The sequence below is a fragment of the Protopterus annectens genome, chromosome 13.part0, assembly GCF_019279795.1.
Source record: "Protopterus annectens isolate FY-2018-M chromosome 13.part0, PAN1.0, whole genome shotgun sequence".
NCBI classification, from domain to species: Eukaryota; Metazoa; Chordata; order Ceratodontiformes; family Protopteridae; genus Protopterus; species Protopterus annectens.
In genome coordinates, this window is record NC_056747.1 from 1086431322 (window position 1) to 1086456447 (window position 25126).

Genomic DNA, 25126 nt, shown 5'->3' on the forward strand with positions numbered 1-25126 from the left:
TCTCTTCCTTGACCTTTCCAAAGCTTTTGATACTGTCTCCTATTCTCTACTGCTATTTAAACTTGCAAATCTAAATTTATCTTCTTCCTCCATTGCCTGGTTCTCCAGTTACTTATCCTACAGGCAGAAATCTGTCAAATGGCTTTCCTTTACTTCTACATTTATACCTGTCCCTACCGGTGTACCACAAGAGTCCATCCTGGGTCCCCTCCTATTCAACAGCTTTACCAACGATCTCTACACATCTTGCAAACTTTGCTCTCTCATCCAATATGCCGATGACTCAACCCTCGTTTCCACCTCTGACAGTATCTCTGAACTCCACTCTCTAACTCAACATGCATTTCTAACCACAGTACAGTGGCTGTCCAGTAATCTACTCATCCTCAATCGCAAAAAGACCAAACACTTACTCTTTCTTCCCCAGTTTCTCACTCACCTCAAAGCCACCTTTGCTATTACATCCTCTGACAAGACTATAATCCAACCCGAAGCTCACACAAAACTCCTCTGAGTCATCATTGATGATGAACTCAAATTCAATCTTCACTTGCTCCAATGTATAAAAAAGACACACCAGAAACTATGTTTACTGCATCGCAGTAAAATATATCTCACCTCCAATTCTAGACTTTCCCTTGCTCAAGCCCTACTCCTCTCCTCCCTCCTATATGCAGCCCCAGTGCTCACTAACACCCAAACTACAACCTTAAACAAACTCCAACAAACCTACCATAAAATAGCTAAGTTTGTCACAAACTCTCCTTACAATTCACATCACTGCCTTCCCTTAAACTCACTCAAGTGGCTTGGATTCCCCCAACTTCTACTATCTCAACTTCAGATGCTACAGTGTATTCTTCATAAGCCTTCATCCTGTCTTGTTCTCTCTTCATTCATCTCTATCTATAGCCCACCTCGGACTCTCCATACCTCTAACCAGCAACTACTGCACATTTACCCTCCCCAAAAAACTGTAGGCAAACTCTTATATAAACATTCCATTGCCCAAGCTTGGAACAAACCTTCTTTATACATACGTTCCATCATCCACCCATCACACTTTAAAGAAAAACTCAAACTTCATCTACTTAACTTCAAAACATGCCCTTGCCACGTCCCAACCTAAGTGCCACTCTACTATACCTCTCTTTCTCCCTCCCCTCTCATCTAAGTACTACATTACTATGGATACATACTAAAGATATTAAATTAATACTATTGGTCAAATCTCTCCTTGTATATATCTAAATATATTTGTTTCACTGAAAAATAATATCTGTATGCATTGCTATTCTGTTGTTTAACTTTTTTGTTTAACAGACTGCTGTAACATTTTTGATTGTAAAGTTTAAATTTTCTGTAATTTGTTTATGTATTGGAGCTTTTTTTCTCCTTGGATTTCCACTGAAAATAGGCTACAAGCCCAGTTGGACAAACCCGGTTAACAAATGTCAATAAATAAATAAATTAATAAACAATAATTGCAGTGACTATACCTTGTCAGTGGTAGTTCCCAAACATTGTGAATCATGTCCTACTTACCTGAAAAGTAGTAAAATGTAACCTGATATTTTTTTGTTTATTTGGAGGGGGGGGTGAGGGTAGGGACTTAGAATATGGAGGAGTTAAATAACCTGATAAAGAGAGAACAACTAGAATCAAGAAGAAAAGGTTGGATATGGTCTACTCTTCAGGAGTTGAAACTATCAAGTAGGGCAGTATGAGCTCTGGGTTTACAACGGCTGTTTGACTGCAAAATCTTTGGGGATTTTCTGCATTTAAGGATAGGATATTTTCATTACTTTTTTATGTTGGCCTTATTATATTACAATTTGCTATATTTTAAATTTTGCTTTACTGCAAAGTTTTTTTCCTGGAAGTCTTAAAAGTTGTTGGCTATGGTCACTTATGAAACATTCCTTTTGCATTCATTGATTGAATAGGAGTGAGATCTAGCTAATTAGTGGAAGGAGCTGGTCTGAGGATCTTAGTCTTGTAATGTCACTTACAATAATGAGAGCACTGTGAATTACTACAGGAGCTGAGCCTCATTTATTGTACTTCTACTGCATTTTTACTGATTGTATGTTATCTAGTCCAATAACCTTAGCCTTGTAGTATCATTCTTGACTGTGATAGAATTGTGAAGTGCTACAGGATCTGATCCTGATTTGATTCCTCTTTAGCTCATCTCCTATACCCTGTGCCGAGCTGTGCAGTGATGGTTTGCAGTACCCTGTAAAGATGCAGGCACATAGAATTGCAATTTTCTATATAACAACTCCTCAGCTATTTTCTCTAGTGTCTAGCAGAGTGTAGAGCAGCTAATTTGCCCAATGAGAAGAATTACCCCAGTGGTGTTGTTTCAGATCAATCCTAGACCTCTCTGCCCAGCGAAAAAACTCCCAAGTTAGTTACAAAACCCTCTTGCACCCAACCTCATAAATAAAAAGAAGATCCATAGTCATGTGTGTGCACTTTCCTATTGTCTCTGTAGTCAGCCTGATGTAAATGAGTATCCTGACATGCAGACTGACAGTATGCAAGAAATGTAATTATACTATGTCTTTGGAGGCAAAGCTCTAACATACAGACACTGATATCTCCAAACAAGTTGCCAGTAACACACGCACACACACACACACACACACACACACACACACACACACACACACACACACACACACACACACACACACACACACACACACGCACATGCATACACACACACAGACACACACACTACACCTACAATGAATCAGGTACATAAACTCACATATATCGAGGCTCTTAAATGCAATCTGGCCAAACCTCAAAGGCCTCCTAGACGCTGTCCTTAGCAATCTCCCAAGCACTCTAGAAAAACAACATTCCCTAGAACAGGTGCAACTGCATCTCACAATGTTTCAACCTCTAGGCCCTTAAAGCAAACTACCACATGACCCTATATATTGGTGACTGGAAGCTCTGTTGTGAGACACACTGATACCCCACTTAACAGGCAGTGCAAAGAGACAGTCATGGTCAATTGCCTATCAGGGACAAGGATCTGCCTGATCACATATGCATGCAGGACATTGAATGGCAGTACCATTCAGACTCTGTCATGTGGGCATTAACAACCTGACACATATCACCCCTGGACTACGTGAAGAAAGATATGATAGAACTTTTAGATTATGTGCCCCAGGCATGTATGAGTCATGCCTTGAGCAGCATTCTACCTTCTCCAAGAATGTTATCACAATTTGAACAGAGGATGATTGACTTTAACAATTTACTTAGTCACTAGTGTCATTCTAAGGGGGTCCAATATTTGCTGGCTTGGGAGTACAAGTTAGACTAATGTGCTTTGCCATGGATGGTTTGCACTTCTCCACAGTAGGCTTTCAAATTTTGACCAAACATTATCCACCCCAATAGTAATTTTTTTAGGCAATACCAACTTGTTATAACTTCTTACATGCTAAATTCTACAAAAGATAAACTAAAGGTGTTACTGCTAAATTCTAGGAGTCTCAACAAGAAGCTCCACTCCCTGGAAGTGCTCCTCACCCTTGAGTGTTAACATCTGTACTATTATTGAGGCATGGTTAAATGTTGTGGAATGCACCATGGCAGTGCAACACTATAACACCTTCCACACATGAAGTGACAAGAGGTGGAGGTGCATCAATCTATATAAAAAGTAAACAAAGATGACCAGCAAAACATCTGTACAGCATATAATCACCAGCACCAATAAACAAAAAAATATGCCAGAAACACAGTACACAAAGAGATACAGCAATGTTTAATTAAATACGGTGAGCAATTTCACCTCCTACAATGCCAGAGACTTCATCTGACATTGTAGGAGATGAAAGCACTCAAATTATGTAATTAAACATTGCTTTAACTGTTTGTGTACTACATGTCCAGTGTGTTTTATCATACATAAAAACGTAAGATTGTTCAAACAATGTGATATGCTGTGCAACTAACCTTAAGTAAAATCTTATATTGTGTGCTTGATAGTTACAGGTTTCCCATCTATGACCCAGGATGATCATACTATGTACTTACTAGTTATAGCCTCCCATCTATAACAAAGGATAACCATACCATGTACTTGCTAGTTATAGGGTTCCCATCTATGACCCAGGATGACCATGCCATGTACTTAAATGTACTGTAGTCACTCATCATTCAGCCCAACACCATATTCATGGGTGACTTCAACTATCTCACCATAAACTGGGATACATGCACAACCACTAACATGCAGACTCAAAGATTCCAATGGAAACTCCCTGAAACAGCTCATCAGCATAATTACCAGGGATGCAAATTTTCAGGATCTGGGACTCACAAATATGAGGGAATGTAATGTAATGTCCTCACTGGTTACATTAGATCACAAAGTAGTCACCCTTGAAATAAATATAAAGCCTAAATTCCCAGCAAACCTCAGAACCTTTAAATTGGTGATGGCATAGATATATTCCAAGCTCCCCCAAACTCAGAGAACAAGTGTTCTGGAAGTGTTTACAGAAGCCCTGTACAAGCATGTAAGTAACTTCATACAAACAGAAGTACCAAACTGAAATAAACTTAAAATAAACTCCAAAAATAAAGCCCCCTTGGTGGACCTCCTGTATAAAGAGATTGCACAAGAAAGAAAGAAAATTGTGTCAAAAAAATAGAAAGAGCTGTGCCCAACAGGCAAAAAACTCCCTCATCAATTTCATTAAGCAGCTCAGAGGGCTAATCAAGTACAACAAAGCCAACTTCCAGGCAGAAACAGCCTTCCTGGCTAAGCCTAACTATAAGGTATTTTCACTTATGTACACAACTTCAAAAGAACACCTAACAGTATGTTGAAATAAATGAATTTCTCTATACTGAACCAGAATTTAGCTCCAGTTTCACCCTCCATCACCCATAATTACCTCCTAGGAAATACCCACTACCATTTCTCCCAAACTATTACTAAAGAACAGATTCTCACTGCACTCTCCAAAAGTAAAAACACCATATTTATGGGTTCTGGTAATATGCCAGGATGCCTCCTAAATAGGTTAAAACACAATCTATTAGGCCTACTAGAATCACAGCCTCTAGACAATCTTCATCCCTAAGTAATGGAGGACTGAAGTGATCATCCATCTTCAAAAATGTGGACCATCAACAGACCTATGGCTCTACAGAACAGTAAGGTTGACTAGTCTCATATGCAAGGCTATGGAAAGAAGTATTGTGGACCTGGTAAACAAAGACACAATAAATCTTCAAATACTGGATCCATCCCAGTTCACAGGTTCATAGTTTCATAGTTAGGTACTAGGCTATTGGCCCTAGGGCCTATATAAGCCGAGCAAAAAAGGTACCCTGGCTTTCGTCACCCAAGAAAATTATTTTCCTGTGCCCCTGTCAAGTAGAGCCACAGTGGTGATCCCTGGGGTGCATTTCCTATTTCCCGTCCAATCATCAAAATTTTTCTTGAAGAGTGCTAATGAGGTGCTTTGTTTGATATAGATAGGTAGGTTGTTCAAGAGTATGGGAAGTCTCTGGGACAGGAATCTATCCTTCCAGCATGTTCTGTTTATTGTGGTGACATGGTTTAGGTCTCTAGAACGTGTAGCTCAGAGGGATTGAAATTTCTTTAAGTGGAGCATGTCCAACAGCTCTGGGTTTGACATAGCTTTGTATGTTAGGCAGAGATCGCCTCTGAGTAGGCGATATGTGAAGGAGTAAAGCTAGAGTTTTTTGAAATGGCCTGTGTAGGGCATCTGTTTGAAGCTGGTAATCCTTTTTATGAGGTATTTCTGCAGCCTTTTCAGTTGTTGTAGATGTCTTGTGAGGTACATACCAAAAGGGGCGCTGTACTCTATAATGGGTCTAATCAGTGACGAGTAGAGGGGAACAATGACGTCTTTTTTCCTGGATGAGAAACCTTTTGTGATGAGGTGTGCCACATAGAAGGATTTCCAGGCTACTGTGGCGATGTGATTATCAAAGGAGAGACTACTGTCCACTTGTGTCCCAAGGTCTCTTATCACACTTTCGGTGTTAAATAGACTACCACCTATGTGGTAGCTCATGGGTACAGAGTTTTTACAAAAGGGGATGACAATGCACTTTTTTGCCTTGAGCTTGAGGCCATGGCTTTGACACCAGGCATCTGTCTCAGTAAGGCTCTTTTGTAGGATGTCCACATCATGAGGAATTTCAATTATGGCTCCTAGTTTGCAGTCATCTGTGAACGTCATTAACCAAAGACCTTCTGTGTTAGCCTGTACTTCAGAGAAGTAGATACCAAACAGGAGAGGGCCCAGGACTGAACCCTGTGGTACTCCGCTTGCCACTGGCCTGAAGTTGGATTTGGAGTCTGCTACTTTCACAGTGTGGGTTCTGTCAGTGAGCTAGCTGGCAGCCCATCTTGTGACAAAGGGATTTCTACCTAGTTTAGTGAGTTTAGCTATAATTCCAGAGTAGAGGGATGGTGTCAAAAGCCTTGGCGAGAGCTATAAAGGCTGTGTGAACCACCTTACCCTCATCTACGGCTTTGGTGACTGCTTTAAAGAAGTCTATCAGGTTTAGAAGACATGATCTGCCTTTTACAAACCCGAACTGGGTGGGGTCCAGACTTTGGTGATTACCAATGTCTTTGTTTATAAGTTCCATGATGATACATTCCATGGCCTTGCAGAAAAGCTCATTAGGCTAATGAGGCAGTAGTTCCTGGGGTCCATGGTGGCTCCCCCTTTGTGTAGTAGGATAACTGTTGCTGTGCGCCAGTCAGTGGGCATAAAGCCTGAAGTGAGACTGTGGTTGAACATGGTGCTTAGGTGGGTTGCCAGTTCATTCTGTAGTTCATGTAGAACGCAGCCTGTGATGTTGTCAGGTCCCATGGATGCTGTGTTCTTGGCTTTAGAGAGTGTGTTTTTTACCTGTGCAGTCATGATTACAGGAACTTTGCATTCTTCTGGTATAGAGATGGGTCCTTTAGGGGGTGAGAGGTAGGTAAAGTTAGCACTGAACCTATCTGCCAGGATGTTGGCAATATCAGTTGGTTCTGTATATTTAGTGCCATTGCGCTATAACTCAGAGCAGATCTGAGTGTTGCCATTGAGATTCTTGACATAGCTATAGAATGCTTTGTGGTTGTCTTTAGAATCAGTGTCAGTTTTGTTTTTGTAACTAGCTTTGGAGGATTTTATGAGGGATCTGAGCTTCTTACTGAGGCTGACAAGGGAGTTCCTCCAAATCATGGGATTTTACTCTTTTTTGCAACAGTTTCTTTCTTCTGTTGTAGAGTTTGTTTATGGCAGAGGACCACCAGATTGGCTTCCTTTTTTTGGAGGATAGAATCTTGGTTCTCTTAGGGATAGCATGATCCATGCACTCATGCAAGTGCTTATAAAGTGCATTTATGTAGGATTCAGCAGTCATACATCTATTGTCCATCTGCATGGGTGTCATGAAGTTTGCCACTTCTGTCTTAAGAAGCATGAAGTTGGCTCTGGAGAAATTTTTTACGGTGGTTTCCCTAATGGGGGGTGGGGTGGGATGTGGATGTCTAGGGTGATTAGCTTGTGGTCAGATCTCACCAACGAGGAATTGACCTCTGGTGTGGAACACCAGTCGCCCATATTGGTGATGACTAGGTCTAGGATATTGCTGCCCTTGGTGGGGGTGTGGATAAATTGATCCAAGGCATTGGAATTGATGAATTCCAGAAAACGTTGGGCAAAAGAGTTGGTACATGAGTAGTTTTCCCAGTTAATAGTGGGGTAGTTGAAATCACCCATTACTAAGGTGTTGGGTTGTACCCTAATATTTTCCAGTGTATGAAGAAATGAGGAGTGTGAATCCTGGGGAATGGTGGGGGATCTGTAGCAAGTTACAATTTGGATTGTGGTCTTGCCCAGAGTTAGTTGCACTTGGATAATCTCGAATGCATTATGCTGAGCAACTAGTCTGGAGGTGTGGATATCCTTAATGAATATGGACACTCCTCCGCCTTTAATGTTTCGGTCCAGGTTAGGTGGCCGAAAGGTGTGGTATGAATTATAGCCTGGTAATACAGAGGTGCTCTCTGGAGCCTTGAACCAGGTCTCTGTCACTGCACAGATGTTGATGTTCTCCATTTTAAGGGGTGCCTTCAGTGAATGCATTTTGAGGTTTAGACTTCTAGCATTGAGTAGCATTGCCCACAGATTTTGCTTGCATGTACCTGTTACGGTGGTGAATTTGTCATTTGAACCTTGCCTAAAGGTTCAATTATATCAAAGGCAAGCCATGCCTCCTAAACCTGATGGTTTCTTCAAGAAGATTACTAGAGTTATGGATGAGGGCAAAACTGTACATAGTGTCTAACGTAAGCTGACAAAGGCATTTGACACAATGTCTCAATTATGTATTATAAACAAACTCATAAACTTATGCATAAATCCTTTTGTCACCAGATGGAGAGCCAAATGACTCCTGGATGGGACATATGAAGTTATGGTTGACAAATCTACCTCCATCAAGTGGTCTGTTAATAGTGGTGTCCAACAGACCTCAATAGTGGGACCGTTCCTGTTCAAAATATACTTCTGTGAAGTTAAGGCAAATGTAGAAGGCCTTTGGCTGACCAAATTTGCTGATGACTGCAAGCTGGGTGCAGTCATCAAATCCCCAATGAGGAGGGTCTGACACAGACAAATAACGGGTGCCAGAAGACACAGCTTAAAACCCAGTGTAAAAATGTATAATTATACCATTTGGGAAGATGATCACTCCTGCAAATTACAACACTGATAACATTCAACTAAGAGTAGACCCATTATTATGAGACTTGGGAACTCGGGTTGACAGTAGCCTAAACTTTGATCACCATATGTCTGAGGTGGTGAGAAGATATAAAGCCTAAACTCCAGTAAACCACAGAACCTTTAAGACATTTCCAAGGTTAACTACTGCCTATTAAGAGATGGCATAGTTAAATTCCAAGCCCCTCCCCAAAAAACTTGAAGAACCCTCTTGCATATCTTGCATATGCGGAAGTATGAACAACACACTTCCGCATACACCACAACATATAAGTATGGTCATGGCATCCAAATCTAAGGAAATTATAGTGCCACTATACACAGCCCTCTTTAGACCAATAATGAAGTACAGCGTGCCCTTCAACATGTACCTGATCTGACATTTGCAACAGCTGGAGGGAAACCAAGATTCCTTACTAAATAAACACTGGGTATAAGTAACATGTCCTAAGCAGACCACCACAAAGCCCTGTCCCTGTACTCAAGCTCCTACAGGCTACTGAGGGGCAAGCTATGCATGACCTATGAGGAATTCTCCAATATATTCCTAATAGACCTACTATACATTCACAAAACAAACAGCACTAACATTACCCAATCTCTGGATGTAAACCTTCCCTATGACATAAGCAAAACATGTTGGAGGGACTGGTATGTGTCTCAGAGATTATCCCTTCTCTGAAATAACCCCCCATTCATGTGAAGCAGAGGTCTTCCCTAAGCCTATTCAAAAGCAGTTTGGACCAATGGATGGGAAATCACAAATTCACCCTGGCTTGTCGACTGGACAGGGGCATCTTGTAGATGCCTTAAAGCAGAAACATATACTAAAGTTCTTGTTTCTGGGCAGTGATAATTGGGAAAATTGAGGTATAAATGGCTAGGCCTAAAAAGGTTTACGGCTGTTAGTCTAGTAACCTCCTATGAGCCTATGATCCTGTGAAAGATGTAAAAGAAATGAATCAGTTGGGTTGGTGTGGATTGTGTTCCAGGAGAAGGAAGAAGAGTGGCAGGGATAATGGAGAAAAGATGTGGCTGACGTTGATCTTGGGAAGAGTGTGTGACAAGTGGCAGATGGGCTGTATGCAGAGGTACTTTCAAGGATAAAGGAGTAGTTGTGGGATCATGTTATAGCCCAAGTGATCATGAAGCAGAGGAAATGGCAGATGTGTAGAGGCGAGGGAAAAGGTAAGAAGGAAAGGAAATAGTCACATGGCAGGAGACTTTAATGCAATATTAGGACCATTGTTGGATAGGTTGCATGGGAATGTGTTATTTAATGTGAAGGCAGTCTATGAAGAGGGTAGGTGTGATTGTTGCATGAATAAAAACATCAGAAGGAACTAATGGTGAGTTTATGATTATTATGCAGGAGAAAATGTCAAGTAGATTAGATAGGCTTATAAACTGGTGGGAATACAGGTGAGAGGATATATGGTGAGCTTGTTTAATAATATATAAGAGAAAGGGAGATGCTGGAGTTAATGCGGGAGGCAGAGATGGTGGTGGTGGGGTTGTGTAAGCGGAAGGTAAGGGGGAAACAAAAGAACTGGCCATTTTCTTTGTGTAGCAACAATGCAAAAATAACAGCTGAGGTATATCATGTATGTGTTTTCTTTACCAGTAAAATGTTTTAAGAACATAAAATACCCTATTTTTTGGGACAAGTATTTTTCAAATACAGATGGCTTATATCTGCGAATACAAGCCATGAAACAAACAAAATGCATTTGTTGTAAACTGCAAGTGTCTCCTAAAAATATACCCACATATCTTCACTAGTTGCTTGTAATTCTTCTTCACCTAAACTCAGCCAAGCAATGGCAAAGGCAGCAGTCCAAACTTTAAACTTTACCAGCAATACTAACACCCCTGCAAAGAAAAAAGGCTATACACCTCAGAGTTTTTTTTCCTTTTTTTGTAGTCTTACAGGCATACAAACTAAATTTACACAAAATGACAGCATTTGGCATATTATTTTATTTTCTTATTCCCAAATTATTTGTTGTTTTCTCAAACATACACAGTATAATGTAGACTACTATATGTATTAAGCTACGTTGCACCTTTTTATATTCTGTTTAATGTAGATATTTATATTTCAGGCATTATTTTTCACTATTTTTCAAATATTTATATTGCTACATACTGCTGTGCTGTGTGACAATATTGTGTTATTCTATGGTAATGTTTCCTGAAGTTATGCTCCTGGGCTTCATCTGAAAAACATCCAAGCTATATCCCAGATTAAAACCACTAAAAAAATAAGGAAACTAGTGCTAGACTGGATGCTCTGTTACTTGAAGTTTTTAAATGTTAGTCATCATAGCATTTATTACTATATAAGTATTTTAATGATTACTGGAAAAGGATTACTAGATATTTGCTTGCTAGTAGAGTATACTGTCTAGGAGGCAATTATTCAGACCCTTTATGCCTTCCATTAGAACAAGACAATGTACATTTCTCAGAAAAGCACATTTAAAATTTTAGTGCTGTCTGAAAATCAGATATGTTGTCCAAAGGCTCATAATCTCAGTTTAAGGCAGTCTACAAAGAGGGTAGGTATTAGATTTAAACATCTCATAGCTGCTCTCAGAGATTCATAGTGCTTTAATTTTCCATGAAAGTATTTTATGCTGGTAGATTGCAGTTATATAAATGCTAAAGAATATTGTATTGACATTGTTTGGGGCTTTGACTATCTGGCACCATGTCCTCTCTATACATAAAAATTCCACTTTTAAGCAAGCAAATTAAGAAAGTGTGCTCTTCTGAATCTGAAAAGGCAGTTTATACTGTATGAAATTCTCTGTTTTTTTTAAAAGTTTGTGTATTGCAAGGGTAATCATTATAGGCATCTGGTAATTTCCAAGTAAAGACTGCGTTTATAATTTTGGTATGACAAGCTCTCATTAAAAATCCATTAAAATGTGAAGTCATCTGACTTGCCTACGGGTTACATAGAAAGAGAGTGTTTTATTTCCAAGGTGCAAAATGAGCAGGTTACAATGATCAAACAATCACTAATGTCTTTATGCTGCCTAAGCTGGTTTGCAATTAAAGAAAAAAATGAAATATGTTTGTAGACGTTTACTAACATTTCACATTAAGTGCCCTATAAAAAAAAAAAAAAAAAAAAAAAAACTACTGTTTAATATTAGCAAGCTTTCTATAGCCACATAGTTTGACCTTATTTAATGAAAAGTTCAGTGTTTTAAAAGTGTTTAAGTACTAGCCAAACATAGCATTAATCTGAAAGTGCATTGTAGCATAGCTCAAATCTTTGTACACTCAGTAAAAATCAATAACAACTTGCCCAGTATTGAAAGTACTCTGCTGCAAAGGTTGAGCTGCAGATACATAGTATCGTTCAAACCTAGCACAGGCAGTGAAAATCAATAACAACTTGTTCATCTTTGAGAGTACTGTGATACAAAATTTGCACTACAGATATATTGTAGCATAGTTCAAACTATTGTACAAACAATATAAACGAATAACATATTGTGCATCTTTGAAAGTACTGTGAGGCAAAGCCTGAACTACAGATACATTGTAGCATAGTTCAAACTATTTTACAGGCAATATAAATGAATAACATATTGCACACCTTTGAAAGTACTGTGATGCAAAGCCTGAACTACAGATACATTGTAGCATAGTTCAAACTATTGTACAGGCAATATAAATGAATAACATATTGTACATCTTTGAAAGTACTGTGATGCAAAGCCTGAACTACAGATACACTGTAGCATAGTTCAAATATTGTACAGGTAATTTAATCAATAACATATTGTACATCTTTGAGAGTACTGTGATGCAAATCTTGAACTACAGATACATTGTAGCAGAGTTCAAACCTTAGCATAGAATGTGTAAATCAATAGCAACTTGGACATCTTTGAGAGTACTGGGTTGCAAGGCCTGGTCTACAGAGAACTCTGTCTAATTCTTAACATGCCTCAGTTACAGCAATGAGAAGGGTAGACTTAAGGCAAAGACAATGCATTAGTTTTGAATTAATGTATGAGAAATTGTTTTGTCTTTCAAACCAAAGTATATATATCCTGAGCTGAGAGAAATATGTGACTCAGGAAAGGGAAAGCCCTTTGTATTCATGGATATGCTTATCTACTCAATAAAAGGGCAGTGACAATCCAAAGCCCTTACAATTAGCTTGAGAAAGTAAAGAACTGCACCTTATTTTGGCTTCCATATTGATTTGTCTTCTTATTTGTTAGCCACTAATTCCACAAACCCCCTTTCTCTGATTTTCTATTTCCATCAACACATTTGCCATTAAATAATGGAGCTGTGAGACCACAGTGTATGTGAACACTCTGTTCACCCTATTATGGATGTCCTCAGCTAGTACAATAGTGGAATTAGTATATGTAAGTAAAGGGCTGTGGGGGGAGGTGAAGTGCCCCCATGGGATAAGCACTTGTTTAAGATTGGGCAGTTTATTTTTTGATCTTCTCTTGAGCTTACTTGGAGGCATAGGTAGCTCACAGTGCAAGACCAGTAATTAACCCATCTGTAGATGCCTTTCTGGTCTACTGCTCTCAAATAAAAAGTATTCCTTGACCAAAACAGAAACTGTAAACCACGGTCATAGAAGAGGAAGGGGAATAGTCAAGTAGGTTTATAATTTATTATTATTATTATCATTGTTGTTATTATTATTACTGCTATTTTTTATTTATTAACTAGGGGAGTGAAATGGTCCAACACGTTTTAGCCATGGCTCTAATTACAAAGACAAAGAACAAACAGATCCAGAAGCTAACAGATGGGCAATTTACTGAAGCTCGTCGAGCAATATATTTTATGAACATGAGAAGAAGCCAGAGAAAATATGCAAAGTTCTACACATGCTGACTGGGGGTCAGACTTAATTACCACGCCATGGAGTTATAAGGCAGAAAGCTTGCCAGAAAGCCACCATGCTACCCTAGTCATTGAACCATATTTTATTATATTCTCAATATGATTTGCTTTTAATAATAATAATAATAATAATAATAATAATGATATAATTCAAATTTACCGTTTTGCTTAACAATACTGTTTTTCCTAACTTTAACATTTTTACTTTTTCTTGTTACTAACATCTTAATAAAAAATGTTCTACATGTATTAATTTCTGAAGAAAAACCTCTCAAGTATTCAAGATAGTATCCTTGCAGCCATAGTAGTCTCGGAAGAGAGAACTGGATATGTCCTGTAAGATAGCCACCATTTGGGCATAGGTATGTCAGTCTCACAGAGATACTTACTGACTTTAGTCATCCATCCTTTTATGTTAAAGGTGTGGCATATTCTCTGTCTATGAAAACAAATGTTCAGTCCTCATCTTCTGGAGCTGGTCAGGGTCAACAGTCTTTGCTCTCTGGCCTTTTGCAGAGTGAAATTCCCACAGCATGTTTTTCTGGAAATGATCTTGGTCATTCATTCTTCATTTTTGTCAGACTGCTCTTGCATATTTCTTGTGTTTAGGATTCAAGGGTTACAACTGCTGGGTAGGAGGCAGCAGTTGCCATTCCTGTGTTGTTATCATGATCATTGAATGGTCCTTCCATATACATCTGTGAAGAAGCTGGCAGTAGGCCACCCACTTACTGAATGTATCTTTTCCAAATACAGTTAAGATAAAGTCCTTGAAGCAATTCAGCCTTTTCTCATTCACCAGTCTTGTAGTCAGTGATCAGAAATTTCTGCTCTTCAGTAACATTTTTCAGTTGTCTCATATGGCTATGCTGACATTGTGCTCTATGTGTTGTCTTTGCACACCTCATTTTATAAGATCCCACCAAGAATGCAATTTTCTACTAAAGAATGTCATTGCTGGTGTGGTATGTGTGGTAAGTGCAACAGTATCACATAATGAGAAGCAGATAGAAATATGTACTTGTTAGAAGAGGGGAGCTTAGTTTCGGAGCTTTTGTTAACATTTTCCACTCTTTCCACAAATTTACAATCTACTTAATGTGTGGCTTAGTTATTAGTCATGGGTAGAAAATGTTTAACACAGCATTGTTACATAAATTTCTTAAATTTCTGTCATTTCTAGCTGTAGATAATACCAAGTAACAATTTGCAGAATCAAGCCATTTGTGCACACATCATTATTAGCGCAGATATTTTTGCTTCAGGAGTTACTGGCTCCATACAGATTATTCCTGCAAGTCTGACTGAGCTTCCACCATGACTGTGTGCAGAGAGTACTTGAAAAGATCACAAATATATTGTCATGTTGCAAATGGTCAGCCCCAAGAGTACAGGGGTACTGGTAGTAGTAGATTTTAGCCCATTTTACATCCACTACCAATTTTTACTAAGTCTTCAGTTTCTGTAGTAATCTGAGGCCATCACATAAAACCCTGTTAAAGGAAATAATTTTTATTGCGGCCCATTGTGTACAATATTCAGCACTCTGGCCAAGACCACTACTGTGGCCGCACATAGTAAAATGTATATGCCCAGATGGCTGCAGTTCTCTGGCAGCCAAAGTGGGGTGCAGAAAGATAGTGACCCTCAGCTATCTTTTTGCAATTCAGGCATGTCATTGTGACAGTATTAGAGTATTTCAACAACAGGACCAGAAACAAGACCAGAAACATCCACAGGAACTAAAGTGCGGTTAGTAGCATTCACAAATGTCAATCACCACCAAATAATTCGAATGGCACTATATCCAGAGACGAACTTCACAACGGTAGTAAAAAATAAATGATTTATTGGCCAAAGAATAAAAAGTTAGCGCTTTCACCGTAAGGCTTCATCAGACTGTTAAAATCACAAAACAGCACAGCTTTTAAATAGAAAACATATAAAATGATTGGTTGAACCAATCTCTGACATCATCTGAAATTAACTAAACAAAATATTGCGTGTTAATATAAGCATAACGTCTAAACTGCAAAGCTAACTAAACACAAAGCTATCTTAATACAAGAATTTCTTTTGATACCACTCAAAACTAACTAACAAGAATATACTAATGAACATATACCATCTATACAAAAAATCATTGGCCATTCAACCCACCCATTATAACCATATATATCAAACACTGATGCACGGAACGCATGTATAAAAATCATGCAGCAAAAGGTAAAATACAAAAGCATTGATTGTGAAAATTCAAAAACCCAATCCTTGACTAAAAGAATCTCTGCTGACCATATTCAAGCTTAAAACAAGGCAGATAGAATGTCCCTTCATCTGGGCTTAGTTAGTCTTCTGTTTCTAAGGATGGGTCTTAAATTAACTTTTTCATTCAGACCAGGTGTTTTATCTGCTTTACAACAAATAATCCAGCGTAGTTCACATTCCTCAGTGAAATTTTCTAGGTCTCCCCCTTGCAAACTAGGTAAAATGATCTGCATCACACAGAATTTAAAAGTGTGTGTTGCCCCTAGTAGTCTGTTATGTTTAGCCAGGGCATTGAATTCAGAGCCTAAGCATATATGGTAAACATGTTCCCTAATACACTCCCTAAGCTTTCTATTGGTTTTACCAATATAAAATGCCTCACAGGACACACATCTAGCAAGATAAATAACATTGACACTCTGACAGTTTGTCCTAGTATGGAAAGTGAACTCATGTCCAGTAGTAGGTTGTATAAATGTGCATCTAGTGTCAATGTATTGGCATTGTTTACAATGACGGCAAGATGCAGTATTACCTACAATTGAAGCTGGAATGGAGTCAAGATTACTCAAGGGATAACGACACAAAATCTGTTTTAAATTCTTTCTGTTTTTATATAAAAACTTAGGTTCCTGACCTACTATACTACTCATATCCTTGTCTAATAGAAGGGTATCCCAGTGCCTCTCAACAATCGTTTTGATATTACCAACATCTGAGGTAAAGAACATAGGTATTTTAAGTTCACTTGCTCTTTCTTGTTGTAAGTCATTGACCATATTACCTTGGTCAGAAAAATAAGGCCTCGCTCTAGAGGTTCTTAGTTGGCTAACGTTCTTATCTGCCCTGTCTTCTTCTGAGTGGCTATAGTGCCTATCAAGGAATCTAGTTCTAAGTTCAACCAATTCCTGTTCAAACCCTACTTCTGTGGGATTGAGTCTTGAGGCTCTCATAATCTGACCTTTCACCACGTTTCCAAAAACATAAAGGGGATGCATACTGTCTCTATGCAGCAATGAATTCGTATGGCAGGCTTTCCTGTGTACTGATGTATTTAATAGACCATTCCCAAGTCTTTCAATGTTGACATCCAAAAATGATATATTACATCTAGAAAAACTCATAGTGAAGCTGAGGAAGTCTGTCAAACTGTTAATGATAGTAACAAAATTCATCAAGCCAGCCTCATCTCCCTTCCAAATCAAAAAGAGGTCATCAACAAAACGTCTGTAGAACCCTACATGACGTTGGAAGTCCTCTAAAGGAAAAAGGAGTTCTTCCTCCCAGTTGACCATCACAATGTTGGCGTAGCTATTGGCACATGAAGTGCCCATAGCTACGCCATCCTTCTGAATATAAATCTTATCATCAAATAAGAAAATGTTATTATGAAGAACGGTTTCTAGGAATAGTGTCAAAAGGTCAATAAAACTATTCCCCAGGTCTGAATGTGAGGACAAATAACTTTGTGTCTTAACAACTCCTATTTCATTTGGAATTACAGTAAAAAGACTCTTGACATCCAAGGTCACTAAGATAAAGGGTTCATCATCTCTCAGATTCCTAGTATAGGCATATAAGTCCAATAGGAACTGTTTGCTGTCTTTCAATATCACTAAGTTGGCATCTACAATTGGCCTTAGAAAATGCTCTAAATACAAAGAAAACGGTTCCATGACCCAACCCCTCCCAGCTACTATGGGACGTAACAGCGGTCTATTCAGGGACTTGTGGACCTTTGGCAGGCCTTGAATCACAGGTATTAATGGGTTATTAACCCTTAAAAACGTAAACAGCTCCACAGTAATATCATTGCTCTTCACTAAATCATCCAACATGTCAAAAACCCTATAGACCTTGTTGGCTACTTCTGTCAGATCAATCCTGGTGTAGAAGTCTGCCTCTTCTAACATTGTTCGCATGTTCTCAAAATAGAAACTATGATCTATTATAAAAATGGGTCCTCCCTTGTCAGCTAGTCTAATTACTATGGAACGGTCCCTACTTAAGTCCATAAGAGCTCTCCTTTGTGGAAAAGACAAATTATGTCCCTTATTTCTACCTTTGTCCTTTAATTCATTCAACCTATGCAAGTCATGTTCAACTAATCTTGCAAAAGTATCAATGAGAGGATGTAATAAAGGGGCATAAGTGCTGGGTGGTCGAAAAGTCACAGGACATAGATCACCATTTCTGTCACCAAATTCTAGTTTCAATTGCACATTACGTGCAAATAACTTGATATCTATAATGGAATCAGTCAAATCACCCTAACTAGTGGGTATGAACGTTAGTCCCTTATCCAATACTTTGTTGCTGTTTAGTATTAGAGTATTATTGATAATTTCCTATCCTGCACATTGTGGGTATATTTCTACAGAGTGCATTGTGAGAGGAATCTTGGACATTTGATAAACCAAATCACTGCTTTTTAGTTTCATTTCTTTGCTGCAGAGTATTTCTGTTTCAGTGTTCTGTGTGAGTATTCTGTTGTACTTACTTTGTAGTTTGTATCTTGACAGTAGTGTCTATAACCCTTATAAAAGGAAATCTTTGGAAATGCTTATCTCAAAAACTACCACAGAGAATGCTTAAAGAAAAACATTCTTCTTCATAGGCTCATAGGTAGGTACTAGGCTATTGGCCCAAGGGCCTAAGTAAGCTTAGCCAACAAGATTCCCTGGCTTATGCCACCCAAGAGTTAATTTCCTGTGCCCCTGTCGAGCAGAGCCACAGAAGTGATCCCCGGGGTATATTTCCTATTTCCCATCCACTCATCAAGATTTTTCTTGAAGAGTGATAATGAGGAACTTTGCTTGACATAGATGGGTAGCTTGTTTCAGAGTATAGGAAGTCTCTGGGACAGGAATCTATTCCTCCAGCATGTCCTGGTTATTGTCGTGACAAGGTTTAGGTCCCTAAAGCATGTAGCTTGGAGGGATTGGGATTTCTTTAGGTGTAGCATGTCCAACAGCTCTGGGTTTAACATAGCTTTATATGTTAGGTAGAGATCTCCTCGGAGTAGGCGATATGCTACAGAGTAAAGCTGGAGGTTTTTTGAGATGGTCAGTGTAAGGCATCTGTTTGAGGCCAGTAATCCTCTTTGTGAGGTACTTCTGTGGCCTTTCCAGCTGCTGCATATGTCTTGTGAGGTACATTCCAAAAGGAGCATTGTACTCTATAATGGGTCTAATGAGTGCCGAGTAGAGGGGAAATGACCTCTTTTTTATTGGATGAGAAACCATTTGTGATGAGGTGTGCCACATAGAAGGACTTCCTGGCTACTGTGGCAATGTGATTATCAAAGGAGAGACTACTGTCCACCTGGGTCCCAAGGTCTCTTATCACACATTTGGCATTAGGTAGACTGCCGTTTATGTGGTAGTTCATGGGTACAGAGTTTTTACCAAAAGGGATGACAATGCACTCTTTGGCATTGAGCTTGAGGCCATGCCTCTGACACCAGGCATCTGTCAGTGAGGCCCTTCTGTAGGATGTCCACATCATTTGGGGACTTGACTATGGCTCCTCATTTGCAGTCATCTGCAAACTTCATTAGCCAGAGGCCTTCTGTGTTAGCCTGTACTTCAGAGAAGTAGATACCAAACAGGAGAGGTCCCAGGACTGAACCCTGTGGTACTCCACTTGTCACTGGTTTGAAGTCAGATTTGGACTCTGTAACTTTTACATTGTGGGTTCTGTCAATGAGCCAGTTGGTGACCTATCTTGTGACGTACGGATTTATACCTAGTTTAGTGAGTTTAGCCATAATTCCAGAATGGGGGATGGTGTTGAAAGCCTTGGCGAGGTCAAGATAGGCTGTGTGAACCACCTTACCCTCGTCTACAGCTTTGGTGACTGCCTGAGAGAACAGGATCAGGTTCAAAAGGCATGATCTGCCTTTCACAAACCTGAACTGGGTGGGGTCCAGAAGTTGGAGGTTACCAATGTCTTTGTTTATGAGTTCCATGATGATATGTTCTATGGCCTTGCAGACCAGGCTAGTCAGGCTAATATGTTGATAGTTCCCAGGATCAGTGGTGGTACCCCCTTTGTTGAGTGGGATAAGTGTTGCACCATTCAGTGGGCACAAAGTCTGATGTGAGAGAGTCTATGATTGAACATGGTGTTTAGGTGTGGAGCCAGTTCATTCTGAAGTTCATGTAAAACGCAGCCTGGGATGTTGTCTGGTCCCATAGATGCTGTGTTTTTGGTTTTAGAGAATGCAGCTTTTACCTACATAGATGTGATTGCAGGTATCTGCATTCTTCCTATATAGATATGGGCCCTTTAGGGGGTGAGAGAGGGGTAAAGTTAGCACTGAACCTATCTGCCAGGATGTTGGCAATATCAGTTGGTTCTGTAATTTTCATGCCATTGTGCTGTAACTCAGAGCAGATCTGGTTGTTGCCACTTTAATTCTTGACATACCTATAGAATGCTTTGTGGTTGCCCTTAGAATCAGTGGTGATTTTGTTTTCATAGCTAGCTTTGGAGGATCTTATAAGGGATCTCAGCTTCTTACTGAGGCTGACCAGGGAGCTCCTCCACACATGTGATTTTACTCTCTTTTGCAACAGTTTCTTCCTTCTGTTGTATAGTTTGTTTATGACAGGCAACCACCAGATCGGTTTCCTTTTTTGGAGGATAGCGTCTTGGTTCTTTTTGGGATAGCACAATCCATGCACTCGTGTAAGTACTTATAGAGTGCATTTGTGTAGGATTCAGCAGTCGTAACTGTATTGTCTATCTGCATGGGTGTCATGAAGTTCGCCACTTCTATCTTAAGAAGCATGAAGTTGGCTTTGGAGAAACTTTTTACTGTAGTTTCCTTAATGGTGGGAGGAGGGCGGGATGCGGATATCTAGGGTGATTAGCTTATGGTCGGATCTGACAATGAAGAGTTGACTTCAGGTGCGGAACATCAGTCACTCATGTTGGTAATGACTAGGTCTAGGATATTGTTGCCCCTGGTGGGGGTGTGGATAAGTTGATCCAGGGCACTGTCTTAATTTTAATGGTTAGCTATGTAATGTGAAACTCACTGGTAAGGCTGGCAGTCAGGGTTTTCACCCTATCCCCTGGATGATTTAATCCCATTGGATGGGGTAGATTGCACAGAATCACTATTTAAGGAAGTTGAAATTATTAACTACTGAAACACATGGACACACACACACACACACACACACACACACACACACACACACACACACACACACACACACACACACACACACACACACACACACACACACACACACACACACACACACACACACACTATGAAGCTTCAGTCAGAAAAATAATAAACAGCACAGATACTACCCACATAATACACAACAATAAGCAAGTAGTCTGTTAAATGTAGTAACGTCAAATGAAAACAATTTGAATGTAAAATGGCAGAAAGAAGACAGTTTTCATTTGGCTAATTTAAATTTCAATGTGACATCTGCTCAGTATGTTGTTTTATATCGATGCCAGTAAAACTGTGATTTGTTTTTAGCAAACTGTATAATCTTCCTATTGTCCTGGTAATGGTGGAATTTGATATCAGCCACTTTTGGTGGGTCGGGGGGTAAATTTCTTCCAAGAATGAGGAGTGCTACTTCTTTCACTCCAGACTCCTTTGTCTTTGGCTCCTTGATCAGTTCAAACACGAGTTCATGACCAGCCTCTATTAAATTATTGGACTCCTACTTAGATAAATCATGAAGCAGGACATTATTTATATGACTTCCGGCTTCTAGTTCTAATTTTTATTTAAGTTGCAAAATGTCCTGAGAATGTGCTGAAACTTTAGTTGTCTTAGAAGCTCTGATGTCTTCATGAATTCCAGTTCTGTGCTTAGTTTCTTCAGTTTTTTTTAATAAATCTGACAGGTGTAAAGTAAAGAGATATTTTTCCTTTTGTTGATTGTACATGAGATAGCACTTCCTTTCATTAAGTGAAATATTTATCTCAGATTTCAATTTAGAGTTTAATTTCTTCTTATCAGTATAAAATGAAGAAAACACGGTTATAGTAGTCTGGGGAAGGTTTATTACTTCACTTTCTTTGTTGTGTATTCTGCAGAAAACAGATTGTAGCTTCTATTTATAGTTATAGAATGTTGGGGTAAATAAAGGTAAGATTGTCAACCTGAAAGTGGAAAATATTTACAAAAATAGCAAGTAATTATGAATACCAACTGCACTAAAATTCAAGTATAATTGGCAGTTATATAGCAATTAATCAGTACAAAACCAATGAAAACCAGAAATAGCTTCTCTGTGTAGTAGCTATCTTGACCATTGCAAAGGATAACATGTCTGAATCCCATTTAGCACTTCAGTTGGCTATAAAATAGAGCAGTGATGCACAGATGGCCCTTTCAGTATGTACCTGTCCAAACACTTGTCACTGTTGGAATGACCACAATTCTTCCTCACTAAAAATTGTCAATGGCCTAAATCATAAAAACTACTCAGACCCTTGCAAAGTCTTGTCTCTGTTCTCTATATCATGTGCAGGCCACTGAGGTGTGACCTCTGCCTTACTCATAGAGACTAAACAGATCCTGTGTTGCATATTCTGAAATCGAACAATATCAGACAAACCTGTACAACTGACCTGAACCTCCTTTGCAGGATGTATACGACATGCAGGAGGGGTAGGCATGGCAACCAGCTTCCTCTCCACATAAAGCAAAGCACTCTTCTTACTCTTTTCAAAGGTAACCTGGATGAATAGATGGATAACCACAAAAGAATGTCTAGGTTAACTTCCATGTCTAACCACAAATGAATGTCTAGGTCAACTTCCATGTCTAACCACAAATGAATGTCTAGGTCAACTTCCATGTCTAACCACAAATGAATGTCTAGGTTAACTTCCATGTCTAACCACAAATGAATGTCTAGGTTAACTTCCATGTCTAACCACAAATGAATGTCTAGGTTAACTTCCATGTCTAACCACAAATGAATGTCTAGGTTAACTTCCATGTCTAACCACAAATGAATGTCTAGGTTAACTTCCATGTCTAACCACAAATGAATGTCTAGTTTAACTTCCATGTCTAACCACAAATGAATGTCTAGGTTAACTTCCATGTCTAACCACAAATGAATGTCTAGGTTAACTTCCATGTCTAACCACAAATGAATGTCTAGGTTAACTTCCATGTCTAACCACAAATGAATGTCTAGGTTAACTTCCATGTCTAACCACAAATGAATGTCTAGTTTAACTTCCATGTCTAACCACAAATGAATGTCTAGGTCAACTTCCATGTCTAACCACAAATGAATGTCTAGGTTAACTTCCATGTCTAACCACAAATGAATGTCTAGTTTAACTTCCATGTCTCTCATGCCCAAGGGAAGCATGTGAGTAACTACTGTATACTTGTGTGGCACGTTTCTGCAATTAATATTGCAAAATGTGATTAATAATTACCATGGAAATGCAGGGCTAGACTTCTTGAGATCCTTACAGACCAATAGCATAGTAAATAGCTATGAAGCCATAGTTATGGTGTGGTTATGATGTCAATGCTTCATGAATACAGAGATTGTCCATGATACTCAAATAACCAAATAAAGTGAAGAGAGTATATAACATCATAACCCACACCCTAACTATATATTAATTTTATTATATTTTGGTTATAATGTGTGTGTGGGGGGGTTATTTATATTTTAGTTTGCTATGAGATCCATGAACTTGGGAGATGCATTGTATTTATTACACAGATGTAACAGACCTTGATTCAGTAAAGATGCTAAATAAAGCTTATGTTATTCCCCTGGCATGTACACATCCATAGCCTCAAGATTAAAAATTGCACAACATTACAACTGCATGCAAAAGAATATTAATACAGGCATGGGAGTGCAACTTGCAGATTGTTACATGCTAATGCAAGATATCATCTATACATGAGTACTGCAGCTTAGAGTACAGCATCTTATTTGTTACCAGATGAGTAGCACTGTGGGAGTGCAACCTGCAGAATGATATCATCTATACATGGGTAGTGCAGCCTAGCATACAGCATCTTACTTGTTGCCAGATGAGTAGCACTGTGCAGTAGCATTACTTGTACTGCGGTTCAGTCTAGCTAGTTGTCATTGTCAGTTCTGATTTAAAAACATTTTTGGCTCATTGGCCATGCTTTCAAAGTCATTGCACATGCTTCAGTATTACTAAGGAATGGCATGTGTTTTTCTGGACTGAACCCTCACACTCCCTGCTAATTACATATACTAACTCCAAGACTGCCGAATCCCCAGGGAAAGGACATAGTCCCCTACTTCAGGATTGTTGATCGTGCACACCTGTTGACTAAATGGAGTTACTCTGTTGGGTGTCAGAGCACTTGCTGATGATTCCAGTGCTCTGCATATCTCTGTGCCTATATATATATATATATATATATATATATATATATATATATATATATATATATATATATATCTTGCATCATTGTAGCCTTTCCCAATAGTGGATGGTTTGTGTTGTGTGAGTGGTGTAGCATGAGTGGTTGTTGGAGAGTGTATGTGCATGTGGCATTTGCAGCACAAAATGCTGATGTAAAATAATGCATTTTGACAAAATGCAGAAGTAGAAGCAGAGAACAAGTTGATGATATGTATGGCAATGGTTTGTTGTGCACATTATCATCATTCATATCACAATGTCAGTATCATTACTGTCCTTGATAAGGATAGTGCACAGCTGCAGAGCTATACATTAACAGCACTCCAACAGTATAGTAGTGCACAGCTGCTGAGCTGTACATTTACAGCACTCCTACACAATATGGCAGTGTACAGCTGCAGGGCTGTACATTTACAGCACTCCTACACAGTATGGCAGTGCACAGCTGCAGAGCTGTACATTTACAGCATTCCAACAGTATAGTAGTGTACAGCTTCAGACCTGTACATTTACAGCATTCCAACATTATAGTAGTGCACAGCTGCAGAGCTGGACATTTACAGCATTCCTACACAGTGCAACAGTGCACAGCTGCAGAGCTGTACATTTACAACACTCCTATAAAGTATGGCAGTGCACAGCTGCAGAGCTATACATTTACAGAATTCCAACAGTATAGTAGTCCACAGCTGCAGAGCTGTACATTTACAGCACTCATACACAGTATGGCAGTG

At 39.1% G+C, this 25126-nt stretch overlaps 1 protein-coding gene across 1 annotated transcript in view; it reads left to right on the forward strand.

Annotated features, from left to right (window-relative positions):
• LOC122788124 (corticotropin-releasing factor receptor 1-like) overlaps nucleotides 1-25126 on the forward strand; it is a 1637729-nt gene that overhangs the window by 571012 nt on the left and 1041591 nt on the right. The gene's annotated exons all lie outside the window — the stretch shown is intronic.